Consider the following 15,597-nt stretch of genomic DNA (forward strand, 5'->3'; position numbering starts at 1 on the left):
TTGCACATGGCATCCTTTTGCTGAGTGGCTGCACATGCAAACAGACCCTGGATGATGTGGGGGAGAAAATCAGTGCTGTTGCCATGCAGTAGTAATGGATGAGGGGAAAATCTAAGCTGGCTGGCCAAAGCCAGTGTACAGTGCACACATAAATAAAGGATGTCTTGGTGATGGGATACCAGCTTCTGTGCAGTTACTTCAGGTTCCAAGGGAATTTGGCAACTTGGTTCCCCAACCGGATGAGTGGCAAGAATAGTTGAGAGGTGTTTCAAAAGAAAAGTAGGACTGTCAATACCTGTCCCCAGTGTTGCAAAGGATGGGCCTGGCCTCATGGCCACGACATGCTCCAAGTCACTGGACCGTTCCATACCACCTGTCCTTCGCGGAGAATCTTGCAAAGAAAAACACCTCTGACCTCAAGTTCGTCAGGAAGTGGTCAGCGCGTAGTGTCCTTAAGGCCCTGAGGGAAAAGGAGAGGCTGGATCCTATCACATGATTCCCCGAGCAGACTGCCAAAGTAATTCGGCAGAATGCCTCATCACCAGAACTTTCCCACAAGCACCCAGCCCTCACTTGGCTGGTGGTGCGAAGGGAGATCCTGTGAGATCCTTTATGTATGCCCAGTCTGTCTGTGCCACCGCTCGCTGCCCTCAAAGCGGCTGCTGGGGGGACTGAGACTTCCAAATACCTCCTTCTCGGAATGTGCCTTTGCAAAGGATGCCTGGACAGAAACACAGCGGTTTTGGTCGAAGTTCGTCAACGCAGCTCCATAACACAGGCCTCTGTTCCCCAGGACACACGCCGAGACAAACATCAGCTGTGCCTGGAGGACCATCAGCTCAGTGAGAGACTCTCTTTGGTCTCCCTGAAACGTGTTGCTTTCCCAGTGTAAGCAGCTCACCTCGGCAGAGCGTTGCAGACTGGCACATTCCAAGGTCCGTGACTATGTGTTGAGGGACACACTAAAGCCTGGGGAAGCTGCCGCCAGGGTGCAGTGGAGCAAAGACCATTCTCTGGGTTCTGTCAAAGTACAACAAGGGTCCATTCAGTTCAGAGACCTTGTTTCCTCCAAACGAATGCAAATAATTTCCCACAGAAATAGAAAACTCCCTTGTTTGGCAACTGCAGGGAAGCTCTGACAAATGTCAAATTCCAATGTGTTTTGTTTATTTTCTGCAAAGAACTGTTTTAGGACTTTCTGCTTGTGTTTAGAGATAATTTTTATGAATAAAGAATTTTTTAGATTAAAAATGTCATTTGCTTTCTGAAAAAAAAGTTCTCAAATATCTGGACAACCTCCTCCAACCTTATCTCTGCCTATGTCAGCTCTTTGGTCCCCAGTCGTTCCAGAGTACTGAGTTGCTGCTGATCTGGCCAGAACACATGGTCAATTTTCACTTTTTGCTGACAAAGCATTTAGCTGCCTGCCTGGACCCAGCAGTGTGGACTTCCTTCAGTAAAACTGCCTGCCTTTCTCTTCCTCTGACATGCAGCATCAGCCTGCTTGTTTGATACAGCTAGATAACAAAGTTTAGAGCTGGATGAACGCAGCAGGCCAAGCAGCATTAGAGGAGCAAGAAGGCTGACATTTTGGGCCTAGACCCTTCTTCAGAAATGCGGGGTGGGGTGGGGCTAAGGGGGTTCTGAAATAAATAGGGTCAGAGGGGGAGACGGATAGGAGATGGGTAGACGAGAAGATTGGTGGAGGGTCTGGGCACTCGCCCTGTCAGCAGCCTGATATCTCATTTTCACTGATAATACCCAGGCCACTTGGCCCATCACGTGCTTACTGGCTTTCTGATCATGTTCACAAGGTGCCATTATCTCCTGTCTTTTCCCTGTCACTCCACTCGCTGTTATTCCTCCCCCCACACAATGGCCCAACTTCATTGCAGAATGCCTCGATTCGATCCGTCTGCACCAGAGAGTGCATTCCAGGCACAAGTCAAACTTTGTCAGAACTGAGCGAGGGAACAAATGTACTTGAAGTGTCCACCATGATCCAACACTCATTGCTCGAAATGTGTCCACTCAGAAGAGACACAGGCTACAAGCAGAATGCGGACGTAGCCACATCTGCTTCAAGCTGCCTTTCAAACCATCTCCTGAGTGGAGCACACCGAGAAACAACTAGTTGAAAATAACAAAGTGTAGAGCTGGATAAACACAGCAGGCCAAGCAGCATCTTAGGAACACTTGGCCTGCTGTGTTCATCCAGCTCTAAACTTTGTTATCTCGGATTCTCCAGCATCTGCAGCTCCCATTATCTTTGATCAGTTGAAGATGTAGTGTCTAAACTCTAGAAGGGGGCGGATGGGTCCGTCTGATGGGTGGTGGTCTGCTCCTGGGGTTCAGCCACTGCTGTTGGTTCCCCACCCCCTTTCTGTGACACTGGCAGGAACTGACTGTTCAGACAGTCTGCACAAACTCTGCTCAGCAGGCTGCAAAGTCATGCAAATAAGTTCCAGAAAGAGCCGGCAAGGGGGAAATCCCAGGGCCCACAGCTGTGGGAAAGGAGAACATGAAGTGTCGAGTCTGACCGGGCACAGCCTACTGTTATATTGTCTGCCACACCGTCCAGCACAGTAAAAGGCATTCCTGCAAAAATGGCAAGCACACTTACTGAGTCATACAGCATAGAAACAGACCTTTCGGTTCAACCAGTCCATGCTGAACATAATCCCAAACTAAACCGGTCCCACTTGCCTACATTTGGCCGATATCCAATCTGAGAAGTGTAATTTACAAGGTAGATGAGCTCAGAGCGTTGGTTAGTACTTGGGACTACGACATTATTGCGATTACAGAGCCTTGACTGAAAGAGGGGTGGGACTGGCAGTTGAACATCCCAGGATTTAGATGTTTCAGATGTGGTAGAAAGGAGGTAAAAGGAGTGGGAAGTTGCATTACTGGTAAAGGAGCATCTCACAGCTGTACTGAGGGAGGATACATCAGAGGACTCGTGCAATGAGCCAGTGTGGAAACAGGAAAGATGAAATCACAGTGCTAGGAGAATACGACAGACTTCCCAGTAACCAGAGGGAAATAGAGGAGAGAACAGAGTGACCATTAACAAGCATTAGCTTACTTTCAGTAAGAAGAATCAGAAACTGACTTTGTTTTTCATTGCTAATTCAGGGAAGCAAAAACATAACTTGGAACTTTACAGTGCACTTGAAGCACACACTCTGCTTGCCTTTCTGCTGATGCTGCCAGACCTGCTGAGTTTCTCCAGCACTTACTGTCTTATCAATGACACGTGGGTGTAAGGGTCACACTGACAAATCAGCTCCTTCAAGATGAGGAAATTTAGCCCAATTTCTACTGACAAACTCATCCAAAGTTCTACCATCCAGATCAAAGCTCATACCAAGTCCCATTCACCTCAGTGTGGTCACCTCAGTGTTTGCTGGTCTTGCCTGGTATCCTATCTGGAATTTAAAATTCTCATCCTTCTTTTCAAATCATTCCACGGCCTCCTGATCTCCAAAATCTTCTCCTGCCTCCAAATCCCTCCGAGTTACCCACACTCCTCGAATTCTGGTCTCTTCTGCATCTGGGTTTTTCAGTTTCTCCACTGGGGAGCCACACCTTCAGCTGCTTGAAGATAAAGCTTTGGAATTCCCTCACTGAATGCCTCGATCTTTCGAACTCACTCTCTTCCCAGATGGTCCCTCGGACCTAGCTGTGAGACCAAACTTTTGGTCACCTCTCCAAATGGTCAGATTTGATCGGAGAATGTTTCAGTAATGACCCTTGGGATATTTTACTGCACAAAGTGGCCTACCTTACTCCAACACCATGTAAGTTCCTGGGTGGAGAGGGCTTAGTCGGGGTTAGAGGGTGCGTTGAGTTGGTTTGGTTTGGAGTTTAGAACAATGAATCTTGCGGTAACATACTTAGGGGGCTGAAAAGGGATACTGGAGAAAGGATGTTTCCCCTTTTGGGAGAGCCTAGGACCAGAATGCATCATCTCAGAGTCACCCATTTCAGACACAGATGAGGAGGAATTTCTTATGTTGGAGGTGCATGAATCAGTGGAATTCTTTCCCCCAGAGGGCTGTCACGTCTAGATCACTAACCATATTCAAGGTTGTGAAAGACAGATTTTTGATCAGGAAGGGGGAGCCCAGGGTTATAGCGGAAAGGGCAGGAAAGTGGAGTTGGGGATAATCAGATCAGCCACAACCTCATTGAATGAAACTTAATGGGCTGAATGGCCTACTTGCAGTCCAATGTTGTCTGGGCTTTTGTTGTTGCAGTTTTTGGATGATCTCTCCAGTGCTCCAAGCTGGCTTGAATGGACCATAACTGAAGCACAAGTAACTGAAGAGTGGGAACTCTTGGTCTCTTCCAATCATCTACGGCTGATCGATGAGTAGGAAATAGCCTTAGACACCGAATGCCTGAGGGTCCCTCTTCCACAAAGTTTCTTCTGAAGAAGAGATGACACTTCAGCCAAAGGAAACAGCTGGTTTCAATTGCTCACGCTCCTTGGGTGGGACACAGACTTGCTGCACTGTCCACCTCTTCAAATGGGTGAGAACACAGCACTGGGGCCAAATGACCTCTCCTCCTGCTCTCCCTCACACTATTTCAGAGGGCGCAGGATGTCTTCCTGCCTGTTTAAGGGAGTCTCTCCCCAGTCTGATTGTCAGTTTTCAGGGAAGTCACATAACCTCGTTTCCTCCTTTCTGAGGGATTTTGACAGCACATTCCCATTGGTTCTATATGGCACTTTCCTTCCTCAAACATCAAACAGGATAGCACAGCAACTGTGCAGCACCTACCTAGCCCAGCTACAGCTCCTTCAGACAGAGTCAGAGTGTTTCAACTGTGATTAAGTGCACTTCTGGCCCTGGAAACAGAGTAGCACAATGCTCTCGAGCTAGCTGTTCATGTCATCAGCACATCATTAAGGTTGCTGCAGATTGAATGACTGTTTATTGTTTTGGCCCTGCTCACGGCTCCTGTGACCGAGGGAAGATGTGCTTGGTCCAGCAGGGCTAGTTTGATGTGTGGGATCTCATTGTGCAACGGTTCCTTCGGTGGATCTTGGTGAGACATACACACAAAACAGGAGTGGGCCATTTAGCCCCTCTAATTGCTCCGCCATTCTACAATCATGGCGGGTCATCCAACACAACCCCCGTTCCCACTTTTTCCCCATATCGTTCAATCCCTTTATTTAAAGTTTTCGGGAAGACTCGAAGCTCGGGTTGTGGATGAGGTTGTAGACATGCTCGCTGAGCCAGTGGGTTTGGTTGCAAATGTTTCGTTGGGTTACCGTTGGGTAACATTGTCAGTGCTCCTCCAGTGAGGCATCGGTGTTCTGTCCTGCTTGTTATTTATAGGCCTCGGTTTGCCAGGGTGGTTGGTATCACTTCCGGTTCTGTTTCTCAGTGGTTTGTACACAGGGTCTAATTCAGTGTGTTTGTTGATGGAGTTCCGGTTGGAATACCAGGTCTTCACGAATTCCCTGGCGTGTCTCTGTTTGGCTCATGTGATTGTAGATGTGTTGTCCCAGTCAAATTCCTGTTCCTCCTTGTCCATGCGTAGTGAGACAAGTGAGAATTGGTCATGTCTCTTGATGTTTAGTGTTCATGCATCTGTATTGTCAGCTTTTATCCAGCTTGGCCTATGTAATGTTTCTAACAGTCCTTGCATGGTATTTTGTATATTACCCCAGTTTTGCTGGTTATGGGATCCTTTGTGGTCATCAGTGTACACTTTACTCAGTGAGCAAACTGCTGAGAAGCAGAACCGGAAGTGATACCAACCACCCCAGCTAACCTTGACATCTCAACACACGCGGGACAGAACACTGACACTTTGACAGAGGCGCACTGACGATGTTACCCAAAAAGCTTGCATCCAAACCCACAGGCTCGATGAGCATGTCTGCGGACCCTTTATTTCTAAGAATTATATCTGACTCCTTCGCGAAAACATTCAGTGTTTTGAGCTCAGCTGCGACAGAGAATTCTGCAGGCTCCCCCACACTCCCGGAGAAGACATTCCTCCTCCTCTCAGTCCTATATATATAACCTCCCCTTGTATCCTTAGATTGTGACCCTTACTTCTGTACTCCCTGGTCATCGGAAACATTCTTCCTGTGTTTAACCCTGTAAAATCCTGATCGAATTTGAAAGGTCTGCCTGAGTACCCCCCCGGCACTTCTCAACTCCAGTGAATTTAGCGCCAATTGATTCAGTTTCTCTGTGTAACGATCTGGCAGAAACACACACACTTCTCCCGGCCAGTAAACTCATGGCAGCTTCACCTTAAAGGCATAACTGGGACTGAAGAGTTGGAGGGGGCACAGTTAGAGTAATGATTCAGATTGTCATTAAATGTTTTGAGGACATTTTGAGATTTAAATTAATTTTTTTTAAAAAACTGGAAAAGCAAGATAGCCAAGTGGTGAAAATGTTACTTGTCATTTTGAAATAAAAACATTTGGTTGATTTAGGTTCTTCAGGGAAGGAAAACTGCCATCCTTACCTGGTTTGGCCGACATGTGACTCCAGAACCAAAGCAAAGTGGTTGACTCTTCACTGCCCTTAAGAACGGTCACAAGAGCCAATCAGCTCATGCGGTACCCAAAGGAGGGAACCAAGCGCTAGCCTTTGCAACAATACCCATTTCGCACAGACGAACTGGAAAACAAACTTACTGGAACCACTCAGAGAAAGCAAGAACTGCCAATGCTGAAGTCAGAGATAACACAGTGTGGAGCTGGATGAACACAGCAGGCCAAGCAGCACCAGAGGAGCAGGAAAGTTCTTCACGAAGAAGGGTCCCAACCTGAGACGTCAACTTTCCTGCTCCTCTGTTGCTGCCTGGCCTGCTGTGCTCCTCCAGCTCCACACTTTCTACTGGAACCATGTGTTGCCATAGCCACTACTCACCACTCTCTGGCTGAAGGCATTCCTCATCAATTTCCAATCGGTTACTTTGTTAGTAGCATTTGCAAGAAGCTAAGAATGAAGTGCTTTATGAATGTTTATTCTGAACCACCACCCTCACTGCTGTCTGTGCACATTGTGGATTATCCCCTTGAAATAAAATAACATCCACTTTGGCACATAGTGGCAATATCGGCCAACTGAATGGCATGCTGGGAAAACTGGCCAACTGAACAGTGCTGGGAAGTGGAGTCAGAGATAATGGGAACTGCAAGTGCTGGAGAATCTGAGATAACAAAGTGTGGAGCTGGATGAACATTTTGGGCTTTTGTCAGCTTTTTGTGCTCCTAAATTGCTGCTGCGCCTGCTGTGTTCATCCAGCCCCACACTTTGTTATCTTGTGTTGGGAACTGGATCCGTCCAGGTAGACAGGTATGCAAACCAGTTAAGAGATAATGGGAACTGCAGATGCTGGAGATTCCAAGATAATAAAATGTGAGGCTGGATGAACACAGCAGGCCAAGCAGCATCTCAGGAGCAGGAAAGCTGACGTTTCGGGCCTGGACCCTTCATCAGAGAGGGGGATGGGGGGAGGGAACTGGAATAAATAGGGAGAGAGGGGGAGGCGGACCGAAGATGGAGAGTAAAGAAGATAGGTGGAGAGGGTGTAGGTGGGGAGGTAGGGAGGGGATAGGTCAGTCCAGGGAAGACGGACAGGTCAAGGAGGTGGGATGAGGTTAGTAGGTAGCTGGGGGTGCGGCTTGGGGTGGGAGGAAGGGATGGGTGAGAGGAAGAACCGGTTAGGGAGGCAGAGACAGGTTGGACTGGTTTTGGGATGCAGTGGGTGGGGGGGAAGAGCTGGGCTGGTTGTGTGGTGCAGTGGGGGGAGGGGATGAACTGGGCTGGTTTAGGGATGCAGTGGGGGAAGGGGTGATTTTGAAACTGGTGAAGTCCACATTGATACCATATGGCTGCAGGGTTCCCAGGCGGAATATGAGTTGCTGTTCCTGCAACCTTCGGGTGGCGTCATTGTGGCAGTGCAGGAGGCCCATGATGGACATGTCATCAAGAGAATGGGAGGGGGAGTGGAAATGGTTCGCGACTGGGAGGTGCAGTTGTTTGTTGCGAACTGAGCGGAGGTGTTCTGCAAAGCGGTCCCCAAGCCTCCGCTTGGTTTCCCCAATGTAGAGGAAGCCACACCGGGTACAGTGGATGCAGTATATCACATTGGCAGATGTGCAGGTGAACCTCTGCTTAATGTGGAATGTCATCTTGGGGCCTGGGATGGGGGTGAGGGAGGAGGTGTGGGGGCAAGTGTAGCACTTCCTGCGGTTGCAGGGGAAGGTGCCGGGTGTGGTGGGGTTGTGGTGGGCCCAGTTCATCCCCTCCCCCCACTGCACCACACAACCAGCCCAGCTCTTCCCCCCCACCCACTGCATCCCAAAACCAGTCCAACCTGTCTCTGCCTCCCTAACCGGTTCTTCCTCTCACCCATCCCTTCCTCCCACCCCAAGCCGCACCCCCAGCTACCTACTAACCTCATCCCACCTCCTTGACCTGTCCGTCTTCCCTGGACTGACCTATCCCCTCCCTACCTCCCCACCTACACCCTCTCCACCTATCTTCTTTACTCTCCATCTTCGGTCCGCCTCCCCCTCTCTCCCTATTTATTCCAGTTCCCTCCCCCCATCCCCCTCTCTGATGAAGGGTCCAGGCCCGAAACGTCAGCTTTTGTGCTCCTGAGATGCTGCTTGGCCTGCTGTGTTCATCCAGCCTCACATTTTATTATCTTGCAAACCAGTTAATCCTGGTTGATTACATTGAATAGGTGCTAATGAGTCAGTGGGAATTGAGATATTAAACTAGGAAGTTTGCAGCATTCATTGTCAAATTAGATCAAGCCAGACTGATAGGCATGCCATTCACCTTGATTAACTATTGAATGGGCTGCTGATGAGACAATGCTGCAAGATTTCAGATGGAACAATAGATCTGAGTTTCAGTAGGATCATTTTTGACACAGCCTGGCTCCTAAGTTTCGCTCAATCAAGAGTAGAGTTTACAGTATCCAATACTGTGATAATGGGAACTGCAGATGCTGGAGAATCCAAGATAATAAAATGTGAGAGATAATGGGAACTGCAGATGCTGGAGATTCCAAGATTCCCCTTCCCCTACTGCATCCCTAAACCAGCCCAGTGCATCCCCTCCCCCCACTGCACCACACAACCAGCCCAGCTCTTCCCCCCCACCCACTGCATCCCAAAACCAGTCCAACCTGTCTCTGCCTCCCTAACCGGTTCTTCCTCTCACCCATCCCTTCCTCCCACCCCAAGCCGCACCCCCAGCTACCTACTAACCTCATCCCACCTCCTTGACCTGTCCGTCTTCCCTGGACTGACCTATCCCCTCCCTACCTCCCCACCTACACTCTCTCCACCTATCTTCTTTACTCTCCATCTTCGGTCCGCCTCCCCCTCTCTCCCTATTTATTCCAGTTCCCTCCCCCCATCCCCCTCTCTGATGAAGGGTCTAGGCCCGAAACGTCAGCTTTTGTGCTCCTGAGATGCTGCTTGGCCTGCTGTGTTCATCCAGCCTCACATTTTATTACCATATAATAAAATGTGAGGCTGGATGAACACAGCAGGCCCAGCAGCATCTCAGGAGAACGGGTCTAGGCCCGAAACGTCAGCTTTTGTGCTCCTGAGATGCTGCTGGGCCTGCTGTGTTCATCCAGCCTCACATTTTAGTATCCAATACTGCCTTTTGTTTCAGCCTTCCTGAGATAGAAACTCAATTTAAGTTCTGCTAATTACATTGTCACGTCAACTACTGCTAAGGCACCGTACTCAGGAAATGAAAACCGAAAGAACTGCCCTTGCTGTAAATCAGGAACAAAAGCAGAATTTGCTGGAAAAGCTCAGCAGCTCTGGCAGCATCTGTGAAGGGAAAAATCAGAGTTAGTGTTTCAGGTCCAGTGTCCCTTCCTCAGAAACGGCCAACTGCACTTATTGACATCCTACGCTCCCAAAGTAGGCTTTAAACTTGTTTGTGGGCATTGACATTTAACAACTGTAAGGTTACATGAGAAATGAGAGGGAAAAACTGGATTTGTAACGTTGTAAGATAATAAAATGTGAGGCTGGATGAACACAGCAGGCCCAGCAGCATCTCAGGAGCACAAAAGCTGACGTTTCGGGCCTAGACCCTTCATCAGAGAGGGGGATGGGGTGAGGGTTCTGGAATAAATAGGGAGAGAGGGGGAGGCGGACCAAAGATGGAGAGAAAAGAAGATAGGTGGAGAGGAGAGTATAGGTGGGGAGGTAGGGAGGGGATAGGTCAGTCCAGGGAAGACGGACAGGTCAAGGAGGTGGGATGAGGTTAGTAGGCAGGAGATGGAGGTGCGGCTTGGGGTGGGAGGAAGGGATAGGTGAGAGGAAGAACAGGTTAGGGAGGCAGAGACAGGTTGGACTGGTTTTGGGATGCAGTGGGTGGAGGGGAAGAGCTGGGCTGGTTGTGTGGTGCAGTGGGGGGAGGGGACGAACTGGGCTGGTTTTGGGATGCGGTGGGGGAAGGGGAGATTTTGAAGCTCGTGAAGTCCACATTGATATCATTGGGCTGCAGGGTTCCCAGGCGGAATATGAGTTGCTGTTCCTGCAACTTTCGGGTGGCATCATTGTGGCACTGCAGGAGGCCCATGATGGACATGTCATCTAGAGAATGGGAGGGGGAGTGGAAATGGTTTGCGACTGGGAGGTGCAGTTGTTTATTGCGAACCAAGCGGAGGTGTTCTGCAAAGCAGTCCTCAAGCCTCCCATTATCACTTTGTAAAGTTGTAGATGTGTTTATCTTGTGTTTCATTGATAATAAACCACATCTCATGGTAAAGCCTCTCTTACTGAGTGTGAAATGAGCCCCGGAAAGTAAGCAAGTAGGTCAGACCATACAGAAAGGAAGCCTACAGCTCCGAGGTATTGGAAGTATAAGACAGGAATTTCCAGCAATCGAGCTCTCAAACACAGCCTTGTCTAACCTCTGCGAAACAACCCATCTTGCCAAAGTCACGAGACGCATCACTTCATCCCCTCACCGTGAGTCCACCCAGAGAACAAAACTGGTACATACCTTTCGGGGAAAGGATGACCAGGGAGAAATGAGGGTGGATTTCAATAGTCTCCCTACAGTGTGGAAGCAAGCTGTTTTGGCCCTTTCGAGTTCACACTGACCCTCCAAAGAGCATTCCACCCAAACCCATCCCCCTACCTCTATCCCTGTATTTTCCCATGGCTAATCCACCCAGCCTGCACATCCTTGGACAATCTGGAGCAATTTAGCCACCCTAACCTGCACATCTTTGGACTGTGGGAGAAAACTGGAGCACCCGGAGGAAACCCACGCAGACACGGGGAGAATGTGCAAACTCCACACAGACAGTTGTCCGAGGGTGGGATTAAACCCCGGTCCCCGGTGCTGTGAGGCTGCAGTGCTAACCACTGAGCCACCGTGCGGAGGTACACATGAACATACACATTTCGATGAATAAGAAACTGCTTGGCCCCTCAAACCTGCTCTACCTTTTAGTAAGATCATGGCTCATCTACATCGCATTGAAACTTTCACCCCTCCCCGCCTTGTTTGTCAAGAATCCATCTCTGTCTACCTTAATGAGGTTGAAGGGCTCTGCGCTCATCACTTTTTGAGGAAGAGAGTTACAAAGGCTCACCAGCTGACTGTGAGAAAATAATGGTCTCCTCTTGGTTTAGAATGGGATGCCCATGATTTTAAACAGAGACACCTCGTTCTAAATTCTCTTGTAAGAGGAAACATCTTTTTTCCCATGCAACTGTGAAGTCCCCTCAGGACCTTATGAGTTTTAATCAAGTTGCCTGTTAACTCTTCAAAACTCCAGAGGATACAAGTCCAGTCTGTCCAAACTTTACTCATTGGGCACACCTCTCATTTCCAGCTCCTGGTCCTGTTGAATTTCTCTGAACTGCTTCCAGGACGGTTACATACTTCTTGCAACAGGGAGATCGATACTGTATGCAGTTCTCCAGGTGTGATTTCGCCCAACCGCATAACTAAAGCACAACCTCCGTACTTTTCTATTCACTTCCCTCATCATAAATCATCACATCCTCTTAGTCTTGCTGGCTGCTTACTGTAGCTGCATACTACCTCTTTGCAACTCATGCAGGAGGGCACCCGGATCCCTCTGCATCTTGGATTTCCTGCATACTGTTACCATTTAGATCACATGCACTTTTTTTGACTTCTTGCCAAATTGGGCAATTTCGTGTGTTCACATATTTATACACCATTTGCCAGATCCCTGCCCGTTCAGCTCACTGATCCATCTCCCTTGGTAGCCCATGTATGTCCTGTTTGTTCCCAGTGAATTAACAGAAGCAGTATCACCGTGTCAAGTCTGGTTCACCGTGTCAAGTCTGGTTAAATAGCCCGGAAACTTCCAAAACAAATTGCGATCTGTTTGGAATACAGAAACCTCCAACCCCACCCGGTCAGATTCCCACTCCTCATTCCTGCTCCATTAGTGAAGAATGCTCAGATCAGACAGGAAGCATTAACTCTCTTTCTTGCAACAAGGAGAGCCAAGTGGATCTCTTAGATAATGGGAACTGCAGATGCTGGAGAATTCCAAGATAATAAAATGTGAGGCTGGATGAACACAGCAGGCCAAGCAGCATCTCAGGAGCACAAAAGCTGACGTTTCGGGCCTAGACCCTTCATCAGAGAGGGGGATGGGGAGAGGGAACTCCTGAGATGCTGCTTGGCCTGCTGTGTTCATTCGGCCTCACATTTTATCAGCTTGTAACTGATGTCCATTTCAAGCCCACCGACTCCCACAGCACAACACCTTCCACCCCAACCTTCAGTTCACCTGGGCCATCTCCAGCACATCCCTCACCTTCCTGGACCTCTCAGTCTCCATCTCAGGCAACCAGCTTGTAACTGATGTCCATTTCAAGCCCACCGACTCCCACAGCTACCTAGAATACACCTCCTCCCACCCACCCTCCTGCAAAAATTCCATCCCCTATTCCCAATTCCTCCGCCTCCGCCGCATCTGCTCCCACGATAAGACATTCCACTCCCGCACATCCCAGATGTCCAAGTTCTTTAAGGACCGCAACTTTCCCCCCACAGTGATCGAGAACGCCCTTGACCGCGTCTCCCGTATTTCCCGCAACACATCCCTCACACCCTGCCCCCGCCACAACCGCCCCAAGAGGATCCCCCTCGTTCTCACACACCACCCTACCAACCTCCGGATACAACGCATCATCCTCCGACACTTTCGCCATTTACAATCCTACCCCACCACCCAAGACATTTTTCCATCCCCACCCCTGTCTGCTTTCCGGAGAGACCATTCTCTCCGTGACTCCCTTGTTCGCTCCACACTGCCCTCCAACCCCACCACACCCGGCACCTTCCCCTGCAACCTCAGGAAATGCTACACTTGCCCCCACACCTCCTCCCTCACCCCTATCCCAGGCCCGAAGATGACATTCCACATTAAGCAGAGGTTCACCTGCACATCTGCCAATGTGGTGTACTGCATCCACTGTACCCGGTGTGGCTTCCTCTACATTGGGGAAACCAAGTGGAGGCTTGGGTACTGCTTTGCAGAACACCTCCGCTCAGTTCGCAACAAACAACTGCACCTCCCAGTCGCGAACCATTTCCACTCCCACTCCCATTCTTTAGATGACATGTCCATCATGGGCCTCCTGCAGTGCCACAATGATGCCACCCGAAGGTTGCAGGAACAGCAACTCATATTCCGCCTGGAAACCCTGCAGCCTAATGGTATCAATGTGGACTTCACCAGTTTCAAAATCTCCCCTTCCCCAACTGCATCCCTAAACCAGCCCAGTTCGTCCCCTCCCCCCACTGCACCACACAACCAGCCCAGCTCTTCCCCTCCACCCACTGCATCCCAAAACCAGTCCAACCTGTCTCTGCCTCCCTAACCGGTTCTTCCTCTCACCCATCCCTCCCTCCCACCCCAAGCCGCACCCCCATCTACCTACTAACCTCATCCCACCTCCTTGACCTGTCCGTCTTCCCTGGACTGACCTATCCCCTCCCTACCTCCCCACCTATACTCTCTCCACCTATCTTCTTTACTCTCCATCTTCGGTCCGCCTCCCCCTCTCTCCCTATTTATTCCAGAACCCTCTCCCCATCCCTCTCTCTGATGAAGGGTCTAGGCCCGAAACGTCAGCTTTTGTGCTCCTGAGATGCTGCTTGGCCTGCTGTGTTCATCCAGCCTCACATTTTATTATCTTGGATCTCTTAGATAGTGAGTCCCTGGTTGGGGCTGTTAACCTGGTCCAATCAGGGAGCCCTGGCTGACAGATAGAAACAGCAGTGCCCGGGGTTCTGTTCACTCTAAGAGCTGGCTGAGAGGGAGCTGAATCAGTCTCGAGGACTCTCTGCATGGAAATAAAGGGGTGACTGGGTAATAGCATACCGGCCTCTGTGGATTTATCTCATTTCTCTCTTTCTCTGCCCATGGTTGCTGCCAGACCTGCCATATTTCTCCAGCACTCCCTGCGTTTGTTTCAGATTTCCTACATCCGCTGCGCTCTATTTTTGTATTTTCAGAAACCTTTGCAAAGCTGCTGATAGTCAACTGTGTACAGAGTGACTTGGCAGTTCATGAAACAGCCTTCAATGTGGGTAAAGTGCTGCGATGGCGAGCAATTGGCAGTGCATCCACTTCACCGAGCAAGGGTGGTATTTAAATGGGCATCAAACCCGCCACCCTGTTCTTACTTGCTGTGTCTTACCCAGGTCACGAGTGAACGGGCCGAACAGCGATTTCTGAACAGGGGGCTTCATGTGTGAGACAACCCCAGGCCCTTTCAGACAGAGGGCCTGCATGGGAGCTCCACCTGAAAGCACTCTCAGTTCTGCCAAGCCCGATGCCTCCATCAGCCTCACAAGTTGCTCGGTTTCTCCTGAGCCAGACGAAGCGGGCTGATATTTGCTGACTTGCCCAGAAAGTTGCTGTACAGCACAAGGACAGTCACACTGACTCAGCACCTTGTCACTGGCTTATCGGTACAGTTCCAACCCAGGGGAAGGTTCTCTGCAACCATGCCACACCACCCAACTGGCAGGAATGATTAAGCAGATACCAAACACCACAGCAGAGATAGAGACTCTCCTTACCTCCCCTCCCTACTCTGGAGAGCTGTTTGGGCACGGTGCGAAACTTTCAAGAGATAGTCGGCTTTTGAGAGCAGTTTCCCACCACCTGGACATCACTCAGAGAGCAGTTTCCCACCATTTCGTCACAGCCTAGTCAGCACGACCACATTCCCGCAACTGGTGAAGGGGATGCACAGAAACCAGACCCTGCAAAACTCCCCTCCGGAAACACACTGACCAGCACCCGGATTGGGAAATGTATCGCAGTTCCTTCGCTGTCACATCAGCAAGGCACAGAGAGAGAGGGAGGGACAGCACACACTCAAACAAAACGAGAAGGAGAGCCAGCAACAGAGAATGGCTGAGGTAAAGCGAGATTGAGGATGAAGGCGAGGGTAAGGGAGGGGAGGAGTGAGGGAGACAGAAAGAGAGGGTCAGGGTCACAGCCAGAATGAGGCTGTCCAGTATGTTCCTCTGAGCGGCCCTGGAAGAGCCTAGCTAACCC

Source organism: Stegostoma tigrinum, chromosome 40 (assembly GCF_030684315.1).
Source record: "Stegostoma tigrinum isolate sSteTig4 chromosome 40, sSteTig4.hap1, whole genome shotgun sequence".
NCBI lineage: Eukaryota > Metazoa > Chordata > Chondrichthyes > Orectolobiformes > Stegostomatidae > Stegostoma > Stegostoma tigrinum.